Consider the following 22399-nt stretch of genomic DNA (forward strand, 5'->3'; position numbering starts at 1 on the left):
TTGGGACAAGGACATGGACGTGCTTCCTGATGCTGCTACTTGAGAGTGTGCAATGACTAGTGCAGGGCAGGAGGCATATTCACATGCACCATGAACAGTGGATTGGCTTGCATGCACAACAGCGGAAGAAGCAGTGGTGCCACCCGCAGACACTGTTCCTGGACCCTGGGGTTCGGACCACAAAGTCGGGTGCTTTGCTGCTATGTGCCTGATCATGCTGGTGGTGGTCAGGATGGCAGTTTTGGCACCCCCGCTGATGCTAGCCTCACTGGTGGTGCAAATGGCCTTTTTGGGGTTATCGGCAGAGTCTTTCAAAAACAACTACACTCAGGAAGACCTAACAGTTGTACTGGCAACTTCCTTCATGTTGGTGCTACGGGTAACGGTTGCCTGCCTTCTTTCTGTGGCCACCACACTGCTTCCTCCAGCCTGTTGGGGTGCTCTGCCTCCCTCCCCCTGTGAGCTGCTCTCCTCGCTCTGCATGTCCTCCTGCCAGGTTGGGTCAGTTACTACTGTATATTATCCATCACCTCGTCTTCTACTTCCGCACTCTGGTCCTCGTCCTGACTTTCTGGCAATTGTATCTCATCATTGTACACTTCTTGTGACACTTTCCCACCGTCGCCTTCGTGTGACCATGGATGCTCAAATATTTGGGCATCGCTATATGCGATTTACTCTTGCCCCACTTCAAGTGGACCAGGCGAGAGGCCCAAATCTATAAATGGAAAAGTGAACAGCACTTCAGAGAGTCCAAGTGTTGGATCAGTTGTCTCCGGGCATTCGGCATGGTGGGAGGAAGGAGGTTCAGGGTGAGGAATATCCGGTCCAGACTCACAGCTACTGAGACTTGAGCGTGTGGAAGACAAGGTGGTGGTGGGGGTGGCTAAGTGACTGGAAGCCTTATCTGCTATCGAACCAATAACCTTTTCACACTGCACTGTGTTCAATACTGGTGTTCTGCTGTCCCCTATTAATTGGGACAGGAAGTTCGGGCGAGAAGATGTTTGTTGTGGCACAATTTCAGCTTGCCCATGGCCTCGACCTCTGCATGCGCCATCACCATCACGTCCAGTTTCCCGTCCCTTGCCATGTGCCTTGTCCATTTTAAATGGAGGACAATATCTTCCATGCTCACTACAAATGACTGAATTTGGAGCGAACTTATATGTGATCCGTGTGACAGACAAATCACAGTTTTAAATACCTGGCCAGTAGGTAACTATTTTGAACAGCAAACTGGTGTCAATTGCTTCACTGACACACTGAAATAAATTTTTAATAGAGGCCAGAAATGGCAGTAGTTTCTGAAAACGTATATGTGATTCGTGTGACGGAGAAAGCACAGATTTAAATACTTGACCTGTAGGTAACTATTTTGAACAGCAAACTGGTGTCAATTGCTTCACTGACACACTGAAATAAATTTTTAATGGAGGTCAGAAATAGCAGTATTTTCTGAAAATGTATGTGTGATCCGTGTGACGGACAAACCACAGTTTTACATACCTGGCCTGTAGGTAACTATTTTGAACAGCAAACTGGTGTCAATTGCTTCACTGACACACTGAATTTTTTTTTAATAGAGGCCCGAAATGGCATTATTTTCTGAAAACGTATTTGTGATCTGTGTGACGGGGAAAACAAAGTTTTGTATACCTAACCTGTAGGTAACTATTTTGAACAGCAAACTTTCACTCTGCTTCAGCCCTCAGGTCCCGTTACCAGTTACCTGCCAGTCACCTGCCAGATTCCTGCCTGTTTCCTGCCTGTCACCTGCCAGATTCCTGCTTGATACCCGCCTGATATCCGTTTACCTGCTTGCAAGCCTGCGGTCCGACGGTCTGCCTTCCGACACCTGTCGGTCTGTCTATGGACCAGCCTGCCCGCTCACCTGGGAGCGCTCATCTGCTACCTGCCTGCTAGCCTACCTGGAGGCTCCGCCGTCACTTGCCATGACCACCTGCCTGTCCAGAGACTCTTGCCTGCTCACCTGGGAGCGCTCACCTGCTACCTGTCTGCTAGCCTACCAGGAGGCTCTGTCGTCACTTGCTGTGACCACCTGCCTGTCCAAAGACTCTCGCCGGCTCACCTGGGAGCGCTCACCAGCCACCTGCCTGCTGTCCTTCTACCCAGAGACTGTCCCTGTTACTTGCCGTGAGTACCCGTCCTTCTACTCAGAGACTGTCCCTGTCACTTGCCGTGACTACCTGCCCTTCTACCCAGAGACTGTCCCTGTCACTTGCCGTGACTACCTGCCCTTCTACCCAGAGACTGTCCCTGTCACTTGCCGTGACTACCTGCCCGTCTTCCCTGGGAGTCATCCGCTTCCTTACAAGGACCGCCCCCTTGTATAGTTGCTCAGAGGTTCCGCCTCCCAGACCCGATACATCCCACACACTGCTAGAAGCCCAAATATTTTTTCAGAGCTAGATGCAGAAAAAAATTATATTCAATTTGCAACCTGATGGAGGTCAGTATAGATGGACTAATAGAACAAGTCCCACACACTGCTAGAAGCCCAAATATTTTTTCAGAGCTAGATGCAGAAAAAAATTATATTAAATTTGCAACCTGATGGAGGTCAGTATAGATGGACAATTAGAACAAGTCCCACACACTGCTAGAAGCCCAAATATTTTTTCAGAGCTAGATGCAGAAAAAAAATATATTCAATTTGCAACCTGATGGAGGTCAGTAGAGATGGACTAATAGACCAAGTCCCACACACTGCTAGAAGCCCAAATATTTTTTCAGAGCTAGATGCAGAAAAAAATTATATTCAATTTGCAACCTGATGGAGGTCAGTATAGATGGACTAATAGACGAAGTCCCACACACTGCTAGATGCCCAAATATTTTTTCAGAGCTAGATGCAGAAAAAAATTATATTGAATTTGCAACCTGATGGAGGTCAGTATAGATGGACTAATAGACCAAGTCCCACACACTGCTAGAAGCCCAAATATTTTTTCAGAGCTAGATGCAGATAAAAATTATTTTTAATTTGCAACCTGATGGAGGTCATTATAGATAGACTAATAGAACAAGTCCCACACACTGCTAGAAGCCCAAATATTTTTTCAGAGCTAGATGCAGAAAAAAATTATATTCAATTTGCAACCTGATGGAGGTCAGTATAGATGGACTAATAGAACAAGTCCCACACACTGCTAGAAGCCCAAATATTTTTTCAGAGCTAGATGCAGATAAAAATTATTTTTAATTTGCAACCTGATGGATGTCAATATAGATGGACTAATAGAACAAGTCCCACACGCTGCTAGAAGCCCAAATATTTTTTCAGAGCTAGATGCAGAAAAAAATTATATTCAATTTGAAACCAGGTGGAGGTCAGTATAGATGGACGATTAGAACAAGTCCCACACACTGCTAGAAGCCCAAATATTTTTTCAGAGCTAGATGCAGAAAAAAATTATATTCAATTTGCAACCTGATGGAGGTCAGTATAGATAGACTAATAGAACAAGTCACACACACTGCTAGAAGCCCAAATATTTTTTCAGAGCTAGATGCAGATAAAAATTATTTTTAATTTGCAACCTGATGGAGGTCAGTATAGATGGACTAATAGACCAAGTCCTACACACTGCTAGAAGCCCAAATATTTTTTCAGAGCTAGATGCAGAAAAAAATTATATTCAATTTGCAACCTGATGGAGGTCAGTATAGACAGACTAATAGAACAAGTCACACACACTGCTAGAAGCCCAAATATTTTTTCAGATCTAGATGCAGATAAAAATTATTTTTAAATTGCAACCTGATGGAGGTCAGTATAGATGGACTAATAGACCAAGTCCTACACACTGCTAGAAGCACAAATATTTTTTCAGAGCTAGATGCAGAAAAAAATTATATTCAATTTGCAACCTGATGGAGGTCAGTATAGATGGACTAATAGAACAAGTCCCACACACTGCTACAAGCTGAAATATTTTTTCAGAGCTAGATGCAGAAAAAAATTAGATTTAATTTGCAACCTGATGGAGGTTAGTATAGATGGACTAATAGAAGAAGTCCCACACACTGCTAGAAGCCTAAATATTTTTTCAGAGCTAGATGCAGAAAAATATTATATTGAATTTGCAAATTGGTGGAGGTTAGTATAGATGGACTAATAGAATGATGCTGTGCCCAAAAGGTTTTACTTCACTAGGTGCAGTAAAAAAATTTGTATTCTAAACACAGGTGGTGTAGCTTGCAACACAGATAGGCTACTCCACTGACTAACACACTCTTCAACAGGCCAAAAAGGATTTGCTTTGCTAGATTTAGCCAAATGCTGTGAAAAAAACTTGCACAGCACTGGCACAGACCTGCCTGGCAAAAAGTGATAGGAACTGATGTAACCTAGCCCTGAAAAGGACTGCAATTACAATTAGTCTTTACTCCCAATCTATCTATTTAAGAGCTCAGACCTGCCAGATAAAAGTCGTATGAAATAATGTAACCTAGTCCTTAAAAGGACTTCAATCACAACTCTTCCCTACTTTCAAGCTATCTGTAGATTGGCTTGAAATTAACAAAGTATAGTGCACACAGCAACAGCGGTGCCTTCTAATACGCAGCTGCAGCAGTGAAAAAATGGTGGCGACGGGGAAAATGGCTGGGTCTTATAGGGCAAGGACATGTGACATACACTCCCAATGACACATGCCCTTGCTTGTGTGAAAAAAAGCAGTTCGCTCCATGTGTGCGCTGCTGATAGGCTGACAGACCGCACCTCCCCACTGTAAATGCGGGAAAGAGAAAAAAAAATGGAGATCTTCATTATTCCTGCAGAGATCCATCCCCTGCCCCTCCCCCCGCCCCGCTGTACACTCAAACTGCGTATTAACATTAATTTTCATCATTACTGAGAAAAAATCCAGTTATGATTTTGGTGCACGAACAGTTATCGAACATAACCTCGAACAGCCAAATTTTTTTAAAATCGTTCGTGTTCGCCGAACTGCTCGAACACCGCCCGAAACAGCTCGAATTTGAGATTGGCGAACAGTTCGAGTCGAACACCGCTCATCTCTATCCACCACCTCCTCCTCTTCCACTTGGGCACCATGATCCTCCTCCTCACTTCCTGGCAATTGTGTCTCGTCATCGTCCACCTCTTGTGACAAATTGCCAACGTTGACTTCCTGTGGCCGTGGCTGTTCAAATATTTGGGGTTCGCTACATGGGATCTCCTCTTCCACCACTTCAAGCGGAGCAGGCGAGGGGCACAAATCTAGAAATGGACCAGTGAACAGCTCTTCAGAGTGTCCAAGTGTGGGATCAGTTGCTGTCTGACGACACTCGGCATGGTGCGAGGAAGGAGCATCAGGGTGAGGAAGAGTATGAGGTCGAGACTCACAGCTACTAAGAGTTGACCGTGTGGAAGACAGACCAGAGGTGGTGTTGCCCAGATTACTGGAAGTATTATCTGCTCTCCAATTAATAACCTGTTCACACTGATCAGTTCACAATACTGGTGTTGTTCTGTGCTTCCCTAGTAATTCGGTCAAGAAGTGGGAGCGAGAAGATGTGGCTGTTGGTTGTGACACATTTTCACCTTGGCCACGGCCCCGTCCTCTGCAAGCACCATCACCAGAACGTCCAGTTCTACGTCCCTTGCCATGCGCCTTGCCCATTGTAAAGGAAGTAAAATAGCTTACACTCGCACTATCAATGGAAAAAGGTAATAAAAAGTAGATTAGAACCGTGGAAGAGGAAAACCACAGTTCTATTTCTCTGGCCTACACTCGACTCTTTTAAACAATCTGAACAATCAGGGAGAAACTATTACGTTTTTTCTTTACGGAAAAAATACCAAAAGCTGAATAATAGAGATTTTTTACCGTGGAATGGCAAAACCACAGTTATTGTTTACTGGGGTATACCAGACAATTTTAAATAGATATATTTGCGGCTGAACAGTGAGCGACACACTCAATCTGTTTTTTTTAAGATACAAATGGCCCAAAAGTGGATAATACAGAGGTTTTAACCGTGGAACTACAAAACCACACTTCTGTTTCTCTGGCCTACACCAGACTATTTTCAACAGATATATTTGTGTCTGAAAAATCAGGGAGACACTATTAGTTTTTCTTTACGGCAAAAAATGCCAAAAGCTGGAACTATTTCGCACTATATCTCCCCCTAAATCAGCAGCGCTGTCCCTACACTGTCTGATCCCAGCCGTCTGTGTCCAAGATGGCGGCGTCCGGTTTTAAATACTCGAGGTGATGCTGTGTGTCCAGCCAATCAATGTAATGCCCACAACCAACATGGCTGCGCCATTACAGTGACTGGCTGGCAATCCCTGCATGTTCATTGGCTCTGTAAAGCCAAGCATGCAGGGCGGAGACCCGAGCTCCCGCCCGAGTAACCCGGAAATGCTCGGTGATCGCCGAACATCCCGAGTAGCGTGATGCTCAGGCGAGTACCAAGCAGTGTCAAACATGCTCGCTCAACACTAGTAAGGAGGCTTATTCACCATGCAATGATCCTCTGCGAAATTTAATATGCAAATTGCCTCTTCAGAGAAAAAGAGGACATGAACTCTATAGTGCCACCTATTGGAAGCAGCAGTTTTAGAGATCGAAGAAATGTACCCAAACCATATCACACTGTATGGTTGAGAAATAGAACCCTGCAAAATTTTTACAACCTTTTTAATAGTTTTAGAGATTGCAGAAATGTTTACATACCATGTAACAATGTATGGCTGAGAAATGGAACCATATAAAATTTTTAAAAGCTTTTTCTCACTTTTGGAGATCACGGAAATGTTCACAAACCACGTTATACTGTATGGATGAGAAATTGAACCCTACAAAATTTTTAAAAGCTTTCTTTCAGTTTTAGAGACCACAGAAATGTTCACAGACAACGTAGCACTCTATGGCTAAGAGATGGAACCCTACAAAATTTTTAAAATCTTTTTTCAGTTTTTGAGATTACAGATATGTTCACAGACCACGTAACACTGTACGACATAGAAATTGAACCCTACAACATTTTTAAAAGCTTTTTTTCAGTTTTAGACATCACAGAAATGTTCACAGATGACGTAACACTGACAGGATGAGTAATAGAACCCTACAACATTTTTAAAAACTTTTTTTTTCAGTTTTAGTAATCAAATAAATGTTCCCAAAGCACGCATCACTGTATGGCTGAGAAATAAAATCCTGCAAAAATTTTAAAACCTTTTTTTCAGTTTTAGAGATCACAGAAATTATCACAAACCATGTAACACTGTATGGATAAGAAATGGAACCCTACAAAATTTTTAAAATCTTTTTTCAGTTTTAGAGATTACAAATATGTTCACAGACCATGTAAAACTGCATCTGTGAGAAATGGAGCCCTACAAAATTGTTAAAATCCCTTTTCAGTTTTAGAGATTACAGAAATGTTTACAGCCCACGTAACACTGTATGGCTGAGAGAGTGAACCCTACAAAATTTGAAAATACTTTTTTCAGTTTGGAACCCTGCAAATTTTTTATTTCAGTTTTAGAGATCAAATAACTGTTCCCAGACCACGTAACACTGTATGGCTCAGAAATGGAACCCTGCAAATATTTTAAAACTTTTTTTTCAGTTTTAGAGATCACAGAAATGTTCACAGACCATGTAACACTGTATGGCTGAAAAATGGAACCCTTCAAAACTATACAAGCTTTTAATTAGGTTTAGAGATCACAGAAATGTTCACAGATAATGTAACACTTTATGGCTGAAAAACTGAGAAATTGAACCCTACTACACTTTTAAAAGCTTTGGCTCAGTTTTAGAGATCGCAGAAATGTTCCCAGACCACATTATACTGTATGGCTGAGAAGTGCAACCCTATAACATTTTTAAAAACTTTTTTCTGTTTTAGAGATCATATAAATGTTCACAGACCACGTAAAACTGTATGGCTGAGAAATTGAACCCTACAAAATTTTAAAAAGAAATGGAACTCTGCAATATTTTGAAAAGCTTTTTTTTCAGTTTTATAGATCACAGAAATGTCCACAGACCACGTAACATTGTATGGCTGAGAAATGGAACCCTACAAAATTTTTAAAAGCTTTTTTGTATAGATCACAGAAATGTTCCCTATACTACAGAATAGTTTATGGCTGAGAGATGTACCCTCGGAAAATGTTTCAATGATTTTTGGAAATGTTGTATAACACAAAAAAGGACCTCAAAGCACGTAATACTCGTTGGATCAAAATATATTACATTTTTTCAGCCCCTACAAAAAAAGGTACAGCTATATATAGTGAGGAAATAAGTATTTACTACACTGCCAATGTTGCAAGTTTTCCTACCTACAAAAAATAAAGAGGTCTGTAATTTTTATCATAGGTACACTTCAACTGTGAGAGACAGAATCTTAAAAAAATCCAGAAAATCATATTGTATGATTTTTACATAATTCATTTGCATTTTATTGCTTCAAATAAGTATTTGTTACAATTAGTGTTGAGCATTCCGATACTGAAATATCGGGTACCGGCCGATATTTGCGGTATCGGAATTCCGATACTTAATTCCGATACTTTTGCAATATCGTATACCGGAATCGGAAGTTCCCATAATGCAATGAGCCATTTTCATTTTATTCAGCCAATGAGGATCCTAAGAAGTGTGGGCACATCCTGTTAGGCATGTAGGCATCTTAACTAATGGCATGGCTGTGATTGGCTGCTGAAATGATGTCATGATGCACTATAAATGCCGCCGCCGCCATTTTGAGCTCACTCTGCTGTGAATTCAGTTAGGGATAGGATGCTGTTGCTCTGAGGGACAGTTTTAGCTACCTATTTGGTCTATTCTGCTTTACCCAAGCTACTTTATAAATCGCTGTGCCTTGCAGTGCTAGTGCACAGTTCTCTGTGCTGTTCACCGCTTTCTGCAAGGTCTCTGTGTGTGAGTGCAGCTCACCCTGTAGTGTGTGCTTCAGCCAAGTCTGGTTGTAGTGCACTCAGTGTGTGTCAATGCCTCATACATTGTCCGTTTTTGCCAATTCATAATTTTTCCTGATATCTCCTATTAGTGTGGTGGTTCCATCCGTATTCAGCTAAATTTGTTCCAAACACACTATATAGGAGTAGATAGAGAAATTTTTTTGGTCTTGCAGCGCTAGTGCACAGTGCTCTGCATCTGTACTGTTCACCGCTGTCTGCAAGGTCTGGTGTGTGAGTGCAGCTCACCCTGTAGTGTGTGCTTCAACCACGTCTGGTTGTAGTGCACTCAGTGTGTGTCACTGCCTCATACATTGTCCTTTTTTGCCAATTCATAATTTTTCCTGATATCTCCTATTAGTGTGGTGGTTCCATCCGTATTCATCTAAATTGGTTCCAAACACACTATATAGGAGTAGATAGAGAAATTTTTTTGGTCTTGCAGCGCTAGTGCACAGTGCTCAAAATCTGTACTGTTCACCGCTGTCTGCAAGGTCTGGTGTGTGAGTGCAGCTCACCCTGTAGTGTGTGCTTCAACCACGTCTGGTTGTAGTGCACTCAGTGTGTGTCACTGCCTCATACATTGTCCTTTTTTGCCAATTCATAATTTTTCCTGATTTCTCCTATTAGTGTGGTGGTTCCATCCGTATTCAGCTAAATTGGTTCCAAACACACTATATAGGAGTAGTTAGAGGAGCCTTTCTGCAGCATTGGGCCCTGCAGCCCCAGCCAGATTAGTATTAGCCTATTTTTTGCAGCCTCATCTATTGCATTGTAGGTTACCTTCCTAAATTGTAATAGCTACAAAAAGTTTGTGATACTATCGTTATTACATCTTTAGGCACATCCAGTGTCTTTTTGTGACAAAAAAAAACTAAATAAAGTTCACCAAACACTCCACTTTACAGTTGTGTAGGCCACATTAGCTCATATTAAAGTCTAGTCCACACTTTATAAAATTAGTGTTTCTTATACCTGTTAGCAGCTGTTCAGGAATAAGCACACTAAGCCCTTAGTACTTTTCTGCCTATCTTTATCAGTCTACCAAGATGAAGAAGGCAGGGAGTAAGGCATGTGGGCGTGGGCGTGGGCGTGGAGTTTCTGCAGGGAGAGGACGTGAGGATTCTGTGCCTGCAGGGAGAGGACGTGGGGATTCTGTGCCTGCTGCGGGCACCAGTGACTCAGCATCCCCCAGTTTTACCAGGGAACAGTCCTTTATGCGCAGCTTTGTAGGAGCTAGCCGTACCCCACTGCTGCGGGAGGACCAAATTGAAGCCGTTGTCGGATGGATGGCAGCTAACGCATCGACTTCAATTAGTTCCAGATCCTCTCAGGTCCTGAGCACTGAAGAGCACCCATCTGTCTCTTCACCACCTGCCAAATTGCCCAGGCAGTCAGAGAGCCCTGGACAGGAGCCATCTCTACTTCTGTTATCTGAATCTCTTAGCTTGGAAAGAGGGGGCCAGCCAAGCAGAATTCGAGAATTTGAAGAAGAGGTAGTATGCAGTGATGCGCAACCGTTTTGTCTCTCTGAATCTGAAGAGGCGGGTGGGCCAGTGCCTATGGTCAGCAGCACTCCTCAGTACGCATCTGATGATGAGACTCAGGTGCCACTTTCTGGTGCGTACTGTGCTGTCGAGACTACCCAGGAGAAGCAGTTGTTTGAAGAGGGTGGTGTAGATGATGAGGTCCTTGACCCATCATGGCGCGAGGGACAGGAAGGTGGTGGGAGCAGCTCTGAGGAAGAGATTCCCCGAACAGCCCAAAAAGGAGGGAGAGGGAGGGGGCAGACTTGGTTGCCTGTAGCCTCCACTTCGGCACCCATTAGGAGCATGGCTCTTCCAAAATCCAAAGCGGGCGCTCCCAAGACTTGCAGTGCCTGGTCCTTTTTTGACACAGTTGCAGATGACATTTTCTTTGTCAAATGCAAGCTGTGTAATCAGAAGGTGAAAAGAGGGAAAAGTGTCAGCAACCTCAATACCACAAATATGTGGAAACATGTGCGGACCAAGCACGTGGTGGAGTTACAAAAACACACTGAAGACCTAGGCCAACCTACAGCGCCACCTACCACCTCTTCAGCTCGTGTTGTAGCCTCTTCCTCCAGCTCACACACAGCTGGTTCGGCTTCCTCACAGGATCGCCATGGAAGAATCTCTGGCACTGTTGTACAGAAACACAGTGTAATTCCACCCACAGCACCACTTTCCCAGTCATCCTCACACTCCCAGGCCAGTCTACAGCCATCGTTAGAACAGGCATGGGAGAAAAGGCGCCCATACTCGACAAACCACCCCCGAGCACAGGCTCTGAATGCTGGCATTGCTAAACTACTGGCCCTTGAAATGCTATCATTCAGGCTGGTGGAGACTGACACATTCCGTAACTTTATGGCATTGGCAGTCCCACAATACAATGTGCCCAGCCGATTTTATTTCAGCAGGCAAGCCGTCCCTGCCCTGCAACATCATGTGGAGGGAAAAATTAAACATGCGCTACAAAACGCCGTCAGTAGCAAGGTCCACCTGACCACCGATGCGTGGACCAGTAAGCATGGACAGGGACGATACCTTTCCCTCACTGCCCATTGGGTAAATGTTGTGGAGCCGGGTACAGATCTTGAGAGTGGCGCTGTACGTGTTCTGCCAACTCCAAGGATTTCAGGAATCCAGTCTGTACACATTGACTCCTCCTCATACTCCAGTTCCTCTGAATCAGCGCTGCAGGAGCCGTCACGGTCTACCTCCACATCGACCCGTGAACGGTTACCTGTTATGGTGACCAATATGAGCACAGCCGTGGCCAAACGTCAACAGGCCGTATTAAAATTAATTTCTTTGGGGAATCGAAGCCACACAGCGCAGGAGCTCTGGAATGCCATCAAGCAGCAGAGCGACGTGTGGTTTGTGCCAGCGAATCTCCAGCCAGGCATGGTAGTGTGTGACAATGGCCGAAATCTGGTGGCAGATCTGGGCCTAGGCAACCTCACTCACATCCCATGTCTGGCACATGTGCTCAACTTGGTCGTGCAGAGTTTTTTGAGGGACTATCCGGATCTTGATGCACTGCTTCACAAGGTCCGCATAGAGTGCGCTCACTTGCGGCGTTCCAGCAATGCAAGATCACGCATTGCAGCTCTGCAGCGCCGATTACGTCTTCCGGAACATCGCATCATATGTGACCTACCCACCAGGTGGAATTCAACGTTACATATGTTGGAGAGGTTTTGTGAGCAGCAGGCAGCAGTAATGGAGTACCAGCTGCAGCAGGCGCAAAGAAGTCGCAGTGCGTGCCGTTCACACTTCACCACCACTGAGTGGGCCTCTATGAAGGACATTTGCCACGTTTTGCGTGCCTTCGATTATTCCATGCGGATGGCGAGTGCAGATGATGCATTAGTCAGCATGACTATCCCCCTTTTCTGCCTGCTTGAAAAAACACTGCAAGCACTAAGGGACGAGGTTTTGGAAGAGGTGGAGGATGAGGAGTCACAAATGCCATCTGCTTCTCTACAGTCTGCGCAACGTGGTTCCTCACAAAGGCCTAGGCAGGGGACACTTTGTGAGGAGGATGAGGAGGAGTCAATGGATGAGGAAGACATCTGTCCAGAGGAGGGAGGTACACAATGCTCTAGTAGTCAGTATCTAGAGCGAGGGTGGGGTGATGCAGAGCAGGCAGAGATCAAGCCTCAAGCAGAGATCCACCCTCCTAGATCCTCGCTACCGGGACAACTTACAAAGCCTCATAACACCGTTGAACCGGGAGCGTAAAATGCGGGAGTACCAAGACGCACTGGTGCATTCCATCATGTTCTCCATTCCAACCGAGAGCAGTGCTGCTAGTGCTTTACAAAGCAGCTCAGTGCGTCGAGGCAGTGGAGGAAGCTCTGCACAAAGAGGGAGCAGAAGCAGCGCCTCAGCACAAGGCAAGACCAGTATGGCCGAAATGTGGCAAAGTTTTGTGTCCCCGCCGCCACAAATGTCTACACCATCACAGACGGCTCCAGTCAGCAGGAGGCAACGTTTCCGTCAGATGGTGACAGACTACATGTCTTGCCCTCTTAGTGTACTCCCAGACGGCTCTTCTCCCTTCAAGTTTTGGGTCTGTAAGCTAGATACATGGCCAGAGCTAAGTCAGTATGCATTGGAGGTGCTAGCTTGCCCTGCTGCTAGTGTATTATCGGAACGCGTCTTTAGTGCCGCAGGTGGTGTACTAACAGACCGTCGCATGCGACTATCCTCCGATAACGTTGACCGGCTTACTTTTCTCAAAATGAGCAAGGCCTGGATCTCTCATGAATTTGCCAGTCCTCTTCCAGAATAAATAATTGTTGGCAAAAGTATCCAGGTCTCCTGTTCTGTTCATGTTTCTACCACCTGAACTGTAATCCCTGAGCTCCAACACCGCCAGTTGGCGCTCGGAAGTGCCGTCTGCACAGTCAACACTTGCTGCCGTGTCATTGGGGTTCAGTAACGTCAGCTGTTCCCCGGCTGTGCGGACGGCAATTTCTCCTGCTCTGTCCACATTCTCACTACTACAGATTTTAAAGTTGCTCCAATTACACCTCTGGCTCCTCTGTTTTCAGTATTATCCCTGAGCTCCAACACCGCCAGTTGGCGCTCGGAAGTGCCGTCTGCACAGTCAACACTTGCTGCCGTGTTATTGGGGTTCAGTAACGTCAGCTGTTCCCCTGCTGTGCGGACGGCAATTTCTCCTGCTCTGTCCACATCCACTGTACTACTGATTTAAAACCTCCTCCAAATACACCTCTGGCTCCTCTGTTTTCAGTATTATCCCTGAGCTCCAACACCACCAGTTGGCGCTCGGAAGTGCCGTCTGCACAGTCAACACTTGCTGCCATGTTATTGGGGTTCGGTAACGTCAGCTGTTCCCCTGCTGTGCGGACGGCAATTTCTCCTGCTCTGTCCACATTCTCACTACTACAGATTTTAAAGTTGCTCCAATTACACCTCTGGCTCCTCTGTTTTCAGTATTATCCCTGAGCTCCAACACCGCCAGTTGGCGCTCGGAAGTGCCGTCTGCACAGTCAACACTTGCTGCCGTGTCATTGGGGTTCAGTAACGTCAGCTGTTCCCCGGCTGTGCGGACGGCAATTTCTCCTGCTCTGTCCACATTCGCACTACTACAGATTTTAAAGTTGCTCCAATTACACCTCTGGCTCCTCTGTTTTCAGTATTATCCCTGAGCTCCAACACCGCTAGTTGGCGCTCGGAAGTGCCGTCTGCACAGTCAACACTTGCTGCCGTGTTATTGGGGTTCAGTAACGTCAGCTGTTCCCCTGCTGTGCGGACGGCAATTTCTCCTGCTCTGTCCACATCCACTGTACTACTGATTTAAAACCTCCTCCAAATACACCTCTGGCTCCTTTGTTTTCAGTATTATCCCTGAGCTCCAACACCGCCAGTTGGCACTCGTAAGTGCCGTCTGCACAGTCAACACTTGCTGCCGTGTTATTGGGGTTCGGTAACGTCAGCTGTTCCCCTGCTGTGCGGACGGCAATTTCTCCTGCTCTGTCCACATTCTCACTACTACAGATTTTAAAGTTGCTCCAATTACACCTCTGGCTCCTCTGTTTTCAGTATTATCCCTGAGCTCCAACACCGCCAGTTGGCGCTCGGAAGTGCCGTCTGCACAGTCAACACTTGCTGCCGTGTCATTGGGGTTCAGTAACGTCAGCTGTTCCCCTGCTGTGCGGATGGCAATTTCTCCTGCTCTGTCCACATTCTCACTACTACAGATTTTAAAGTTGCTCCAATTACACCTCTGGCTCCTCTGTTTTCAGTATTATCCCTGAGCTCCAACACCGCCAGTTGGCGCTCGGAAGTGCCGTCTGCACAGTCAACACTTGCTGCCATGTTATTGGGGTTCGGTAACGTCAGCTGTTTCCCGGCTGTGCGGATGGCAATTTCTCCTGCTCTGTCCACATTCTCTCTACTACAGATTTTAAAGTTGCTCCAATTACACCTCTGGCTCCTCTGTTTTCAGTATTATCCCTGAGCTCCAACACCGCCAGTTGGCGCTTGGAAGTGCCGTCTGCACAGTCAACACTTGCTGCCGTGTTATTGGGGTTCAGTAACGTCAGCTGTTCCCCTGCTGTGCGGACAGCAATTTCTCCTGCTCTGTCCACATCCACTGTACTACTGATTTAAAACCTCCTCCAAATACACCTCTGGCTCCTCTGTTTTCAGTATTATCCTCGAGCTCCAACACCGCCAGTTGGCGCTCGGACGTGCCGTCTGCACAGTCAACACTTGCTGCCGTGTTATTGGGGTTCGGTAACGTCAGCTCTTCCCCTGCTGTGCGGACGGCAATTTCTCCTGCTTTGTCCACATCCACTGTACTACTGATTTAAAACCTCCTCCAAATACACCTCTGGCTCCTCTGTTTTTAGTATTTACCCTGGGCTCCAATACCGCTAGTTGCTGCTCAGATGTGCCGTCTGCACAGTCAAAGCTTGCTCCAGTGTTATGGGGGTTCAGTAACGTCAGCTGTTCCCCTGCTGTGTGTCCGGCAAATTCTCCTGCTTTGTCCACATCCACTGTACTGCTGATTTAAAACTTGCTCCAATTACACCTCTGGCTCCACTCTGTTTTTAGTATCTACCCTGGGTTCCAGCACCGCCAGCTGGTTCTCGGTAGTTCCATTTGCTCTTGTACCTTCTACTACCCATCCGGGTTCCAGTACCGTCAGCTGGTTCTCGGCAGTGCCTTTGGATTAGGTGCCTCCTTCTCGGTATCCAAGTTCCACCATCGTCTGCTGGTTCTTGGTAGTGCTTTCTGGCACAGGTACCTCCTGCTTAGTAACCGAGTTCCAGTACCGTCAGCTGGTCTTCGGCAGTTCCATTGGCTCTTGTACCTTCTACTACCCATCCGGGTTCCAGTACCGTCAGCTGGTTCTCGGCAGTGACTTTGGCACGGGTACTCCCTCCTGCCCAGCCTGGTTCCAGCACGCCAGCTGTTTCCGGGTAGTGTCAACGTCACTTTGCCTCCAATGCGTTGTCCTGTCGTGTTGCGGTCGGGTTAGCCGACTCTATGGTGCCTGCAGTTTAGGTGACTCCTATGTGGGCTGCGGGATCAGGCAATGAAGGCTGGTTCCATAGTGCCAATAGGACAAGCACCCCCTGTAGGACTGTGGGTTTTGGTAACTGCGGCCGGCTCGCGGCCTTGAACTTTTTTTTACATGGGTACCTTCTGCTACCCATACGGGTTCCAGTACCGTCAGCTGGTTCTCGGCAGTGCCTTTGGATTAGGTGCCTCCTTCTCGGTATCCAAGTTCCACCAACGTCTGCTGGTCCTTGGTAGTGCTTTCTGGCACAGGTACCTCCTGCTTAGTAACCGAGTTCCAGTACCGTCAGCTGGTCTTCGGCAGTCCCATTGGCTCTTGTACCTTCTACTACCCATCCGGGTTCCAGTACCGTCAGCTGGTTCTCGGCAGTGTCTTTGGCACGGGTACTCCCTCCTGCTCAGCCTGGTTCCAGCACGCCAGCTGTTTCCGGGTAGTGTCAACGTCACTTTGCCTCCAATGCGTTGTCCTGTCGTGTTGCGGTCGGGTTAGCCGACTCTATGGTGCCTGCAGTTTAGGTGACTCCTATGTGGGCTGCGGGATCTGGCAATGAAGGCTGGTTCCATAGTGCCTATAGGACAAGCACCCCCTGTAGGACTGTGGGTTTTGGTAACTGCGGCCGGCTCGCGGCCTTGAACTTTTTTTTACATGGGTACTTTCTGCTACCCAGCCGGGTTCCAGTACCGTCAGCTGGTTCTCGGCAGTGCCTTTGGATTAGGTGCCTCCTTCTCGGTATCCAAGTTCCACCAACGTCTGCTGGTCCTTGGTAGTGCTTTCTGGCACAGGTACCTCCTGCTTAGTAACCAAGTTCCAGTACCGTCAGCTGGTCTTCGGCAGTTCCATTTGCTCTTGTACCTTCTGCTACCCATCGGGGTTCCAGTACCGTCAGCTGGTTCTCGGTAGTTCCTCAGCTTTCTTGTACCTTCTGCTACATTTCCAAGTTCAAGCTTTTTGAAATGGTTCTTGGTAATCACTCTGGATCTCCCTGACGAGGACCCTGAAGACGAGGACCCTGAAGATCAACCCTAAGAAGACGAGGACCCCGAAGACAATGACCCTGAAGACGAGGACCCTGAAGACCACCCCGAAGAAGACGAGGACCCTGAAGACCACCCCGAAGAAGATGAGGACCTTGAAGACCACCCCGAAGAAGACGAGGACCCTGAAGACCACCCCAAAGACGAGGACCCCGAAGACGAGGACCCTGAAGACCACCCCGAAGAAGACCAAGAAGATGACCCTGAAGAAGTTGACCAAGAGGACAAAGAAGAGAAGACAAGCACCAAGATACAGAAGAACAAGAGACAGAAAACCAAGAAGCAGAAATACAAGAAGCTGCAGAACAAAAAGTGGAAGAACATTAAGCATAAGACTAAAAATCAGAGCAAAAGATAATATCTAAATTATAAGCAGTGTATGGGGGTGAGTCCGTTCCTCCTCATGGTGCCCCTGGAAAAGACCTGCTGCTGCAGGCCAAACTGTACGCGGACAAATCCTGTTGTAAATCTTTTGTGACGGGCAGAACGAAAGGTGTAATGTCCAACCTTTTATAGATAACAACTACAGGAATGCCTGTCACAAATAAGAATATGATGAAGAAGAAGAATATGAAGAAGATGAAGAAGTAGAATATGAAGAATGTAAAAAAAAAGAATAATACGAAGAAGGTGAAGAAGAAGAAGATGAAGAAGGTGAAGAAGAAGAGGATGAAAAAGATGCTGTGGATGATGAAGGAGAAAGTGTGGGAGAAGTAAAAAAGAAGGTGAAGAGCATGGAAGTAGTGAAACATAAATATCTGACAAAATATAAAAATACTTAACATAGTCAATATTTCCGTAACTCAGAACGTCTTAAAAAAAATATTAATTCCTGCTATTCCATTTGATTGGGCTAAACCTCTATGCGTTTATTGTCTCCCCCACCTCCCCCAATACATTCTACATTATTCTTAGTTGTTTTCCTTCATGTAGAATTAACCTACAAGGAAAGAAAGGGTTTATTTTCATTCCGATATTTCTGTTCCATTGACTTGCATTGGTTTCCGGTATCGGAATCGGCGATATCCGATACTTTTTCGGTATCGGTCCGATCCAATCCGATCCGATATTTCCCGATATCGGAAGGTATCGCTCAACACTAGTTACAATAGAAAAACAGAACTTAATGTTTGGCACAGAAACCTTGTTTGCAATTACAGAGATAAGACATTTCCTGTAGTTCTTGAGCAAGTTTATATAAACTGCAGCATGGATATTTGCCTACTCCTCCATACAGATCTTCGCCAGATCTTTCAGGTTTCGGGGCTGTCACTGGATAACATTGAGTTTCAGCTCCCTCCAAATATTTTCTATGGGGTTTAGATCTGGAGACTGGCTAGGCCACTCCTGGACCGTGAAATGCTTCCTATGGAGCAACTCCTTAATTGCCCTGGCTATGTGTTTCAGGTCATTGTCATGCTGGAAGACCCAGACATGACCCATCTGATCGAAGGAGGTTGTCAAAAATATCACGATACATGACCCCCATCCATTCTCCCTTAAATATGGTGCAGTCATCCTGTCCCCTTTGAAGAAAAGCACCCCCAAATTATGATGTTTTTCCCCACCTTGCTTCACGGTTGGGACGGTGTTCTTGGGGTTGTACTCATCCTTCTTTTTCCTCTAAACATAGAAAGTGGAGTTGAAGCAAAAAAGTACAATTTTTGTCTCATCTGACCACATGACCTTCTCCAAGGCCTCCTCTGGATCATCCAGATGGTCATTGACAACCTTCAAATGGGCCTGGACATGTGCTGACTTGAGCACGGGGACCTTGCGTGCCCTGCAGGATTTTAGCCCATGACGTCGTTGTGTGTTAATAATGGTAATGTTTGAGACTGTGGTCTTAGCTCTCTTCAGGTCATTGACCAGGTCCTCCCATGTAGTTCTGGACTGATTCCTGACCTTTCTCAGAATCATCCGTACCCCTTGAAGCGAGATATTGTATGGGGCCGAAGACCGAGGATGATTGACAGTAAACTTGTGTTTCTTCCATTTTCTAATAATTGTGCCAACAGTTGTTGCCTTCTCATCAAACTGATTGCCTATTGTCCTGTACCCATCCCAGCCTTGTGCAGGTCTACAATTTTGTCCCTGGTGTCCTTAGTCAGCTCTTTGGTTGAGAGGTTGGAGTGTGATTGATTGAGTGTGTGGACAGGTGTCTTTTATACAGGTAATGAGTTCAAACATGTGCAATTAATACAGGTAATGAGTGCAGAGTAGGAGGGCTTCTTAAAGAAAAACTAACAGGTCTGTGAGAGCCAGTATTCTTGTTGGTTGGTAGGTGTTCAAATATTTATTTCATGCCATAACATGCAAATCAGTAATGTAAAAATCATACAATGTGATTTTCTGGATTTTTTTAAGAATCTGTCTTTTACAGTTGAAGTGTACCTACGATAAAAATTACAGTCTTCTCCATTCTTTGTAGTTGGCAAAACTTGCAAAATCATCAGTGTATGAAATACTTATTTCCGGAACTGTACTAGCCAATGGACTGCACAGACCTAGTCCCTGTCTACAGACTGTATTCTGTCACTCTACCTGCTCCTCCGACTCTCTCTCCCTTCCTACACTAAATGCAGAATGTATATATACAAGCATGAAAACACAGGATTAGCTTTGACAAGGGCTGTTAGTATGATGGCTCAGCTTCAGCACCAGTATCAACAGTACAGGACTCTGAATCGTTATACGTTGCACACATGCCTGTATAAGCACTCTCTACTCCAATACAAACTGTCACAGAGCTGTGCAATGATGTCAGTGTTCTGAGCCTGGCACCACCTGTCCTTTTATAATCTCTGATGATTTCAGACAGACAGCCAATCACAATAATGCCACTACAAATATGGCAATGGCATTACAGTGACTCACAGACAATCCTCGCATGCTTATAGGCTGCGTAACAGGCGCCAAGGATGCAGGGATTCGAGTTTGAATTCGAGCAGTGCCCATTGCTCACCGAGTAACGAGCACATCTGAGCACCCTGATATTCGAGTGATAACCGAGTATTATGAAGCACTCAGGCGTTCACTCATCCATATTAGGGAACGCAGATTGATAGTATGGAAGTTCCATTGCCCCGAAATTTCTGAACAATATTGGAAACAAATCAAAATTTAAAAAAAAATCACTTATGAAGGTGAAAGAATATAGATTGGATAATTTTAAACAGTTTTACCTTTTCTCACAATTCTGGTTAGGGTGCTATCAGGAAAATTCAACCCGGATGCAGACTCTAATATTTAATTTCACCCAAATTATAAAGAAGATGAATTTGTTGCATTGAAAAAAGTAATGCACATAATACTCTAATTTAAAACATTGCTGCCTTTTTTTGCCCAAATCTGGCAAGGAGGTACAATAAATATTTGAGGCTATACAGTATACTTTCCACTGATCAATTCTTTTACAAAAGGCATCAATTGTGGTGAACTTGGAGATAATTACCATGCAACAGGATGACTGAACACATTTTTCTTGGGCACGGAAAATGAGAACTAATGATGCAATGGAGGAAGAGGAGGAAGAGTATGAAAAGCAGTAGGTGAGATTGATGATGGGGTAGATGACAATGACAAGGCACGGCATAAGTACATATACGGAAAGTAATTTGAGGCAACAGCCAGCAGTATTGCTCGCTTATGATTGTTAAATGTGACTAATCAAACAGTTGCATTTTTTTACAATACTGACCTTCATCCGAAATGAAAAGTAAGTTAATGAAACCTAAATACTTAGGTTATAAAGTTGATACATGCAGGCTCTTAACCAGTAACAAATATGTTGAAAAAATGCCAGTTTGGTCATGGAGTGTAGGATATCTAGAGTAAATGATTAAAACAGGTATTCCAAAAATAAAGAGAGACCATTTATAATAAAAATGAAGAAAAAAAAGGCCACGTGCCTTTCCAAAATAGACCACAAAATGTAGGTAGAATCACTGCACCTGGCCGCTGTATTCAGGCTGTGTGTGCACATGTGTAATATTAGACAAAATGGAGCAGTGAAAATAAATGACAAAAATAACACACACACTATAGCAGGTAAACACTTGTGTTTAAGTTTCAGGATAACGCAGTTTTCTTTTTTACATTTTTTTTTAAATTTCCATATGCCTTTACTAATTAGGATGGGACAAGGAAATATATGTAGAATTTCATTTCAATAGCAAGAACGTGCAACTTGCCGCTGTATTCAGATGGTGTGTGTATATGTCTTATATTAGACTGGTATTTGAGCAATGTAGAAGTCTATAAAAATTATAGACATCAGCACCGAAGGAGAGCACTACAATCACATTAGGTCTTTTTTCTATCCCTACCCTGAGTGTTCCGAGCTCTTAACACTACATAGTACAGGCACAGAACAGTTTTTTTGCCAGCCGCAATCTTTTATGATGCCTGAGAAAGCCCTTCTGATTGGTTGTGTTACACCATGTGAGCAGATTGCTGTAGGGCATTATGGGGAAAACCTGTGCTTCCGTGCCAGATGCCATTTTCCCAATCATTGAGTGTGCAGCATGTGTGAAATGGCACAAGGCCGTTTTTTTGTCGATCTTTGCAAATCGAATCGATGATTGTTCGAATTTGTGTGGAACCGTGGATTTTAAACAATTTAACTAAAATTCAATCCTCTATGGATCAATCTGCTCATTACTAATGCCGTGTCATTATTTAATTAACAAAAACTCTACTTGTTAAATAAATAATGACCTGATTGTAATTTGTGATGTGTTCATTTGAGGTTGTATGTGCCTTAATTTAAGACCTTCCAAGGACCAAATGTTTTTGTTTATTATATACTGACTTATATAACCATAGAAACTTAATTTATATCATAAATATTTAAATACTGTATATAAGTACAGTACAGACCAAAAGTTTGGACACACCTTCTCATTTAAAGATTTTTCTGTGTTTTCATGACTATGAACATTGTACATTCACACTGAAGGCATCAAAACTATGAATTAACACTTGTGGAATTATATACTTAACAAAAAAGTGTGAAACAACTGAAAATATGTCTTATATTCTAGGTTCTTCAAAGTAGCCAACTTTTGCTTTGATGACTGCTTTGCACACTCTTGGCATTCTCTTGATGAGCTTCAAGAGGTAGTCACCGGAAATGGTCTTCCAACAATCTTGAAGGAGTTCCCAGAGATGCTTAGCACTTGTTGGCCCTTTTGCCTTCACTCTGCGGTCCAGCTCACCCCAAACCATCTCGATTGGGATCAGGTCTAGTGACTGTGGAGGCCAGGTCATCTGGCGTAGCACCCCATCACTCTCCTTCTTGGTCAAATAG

This window comes from Phyllobates terribilis, unplaced genomic scaffold (genome assembly GCF_046119375.1).
Source record: "Phyllobates terribilis strain yellow unplaced genomic scaffold, ASM4611937v1 Scaffold_1__5_contigs__length_1240528914, whole genome shotgun sequence".
NCBI classification, from domain to species: Eukaryota; Metazoa; Chordata; class Amphibia; order Anura; family Dendrobatidae; genus Phyllobates; species Phyllobates terribilis.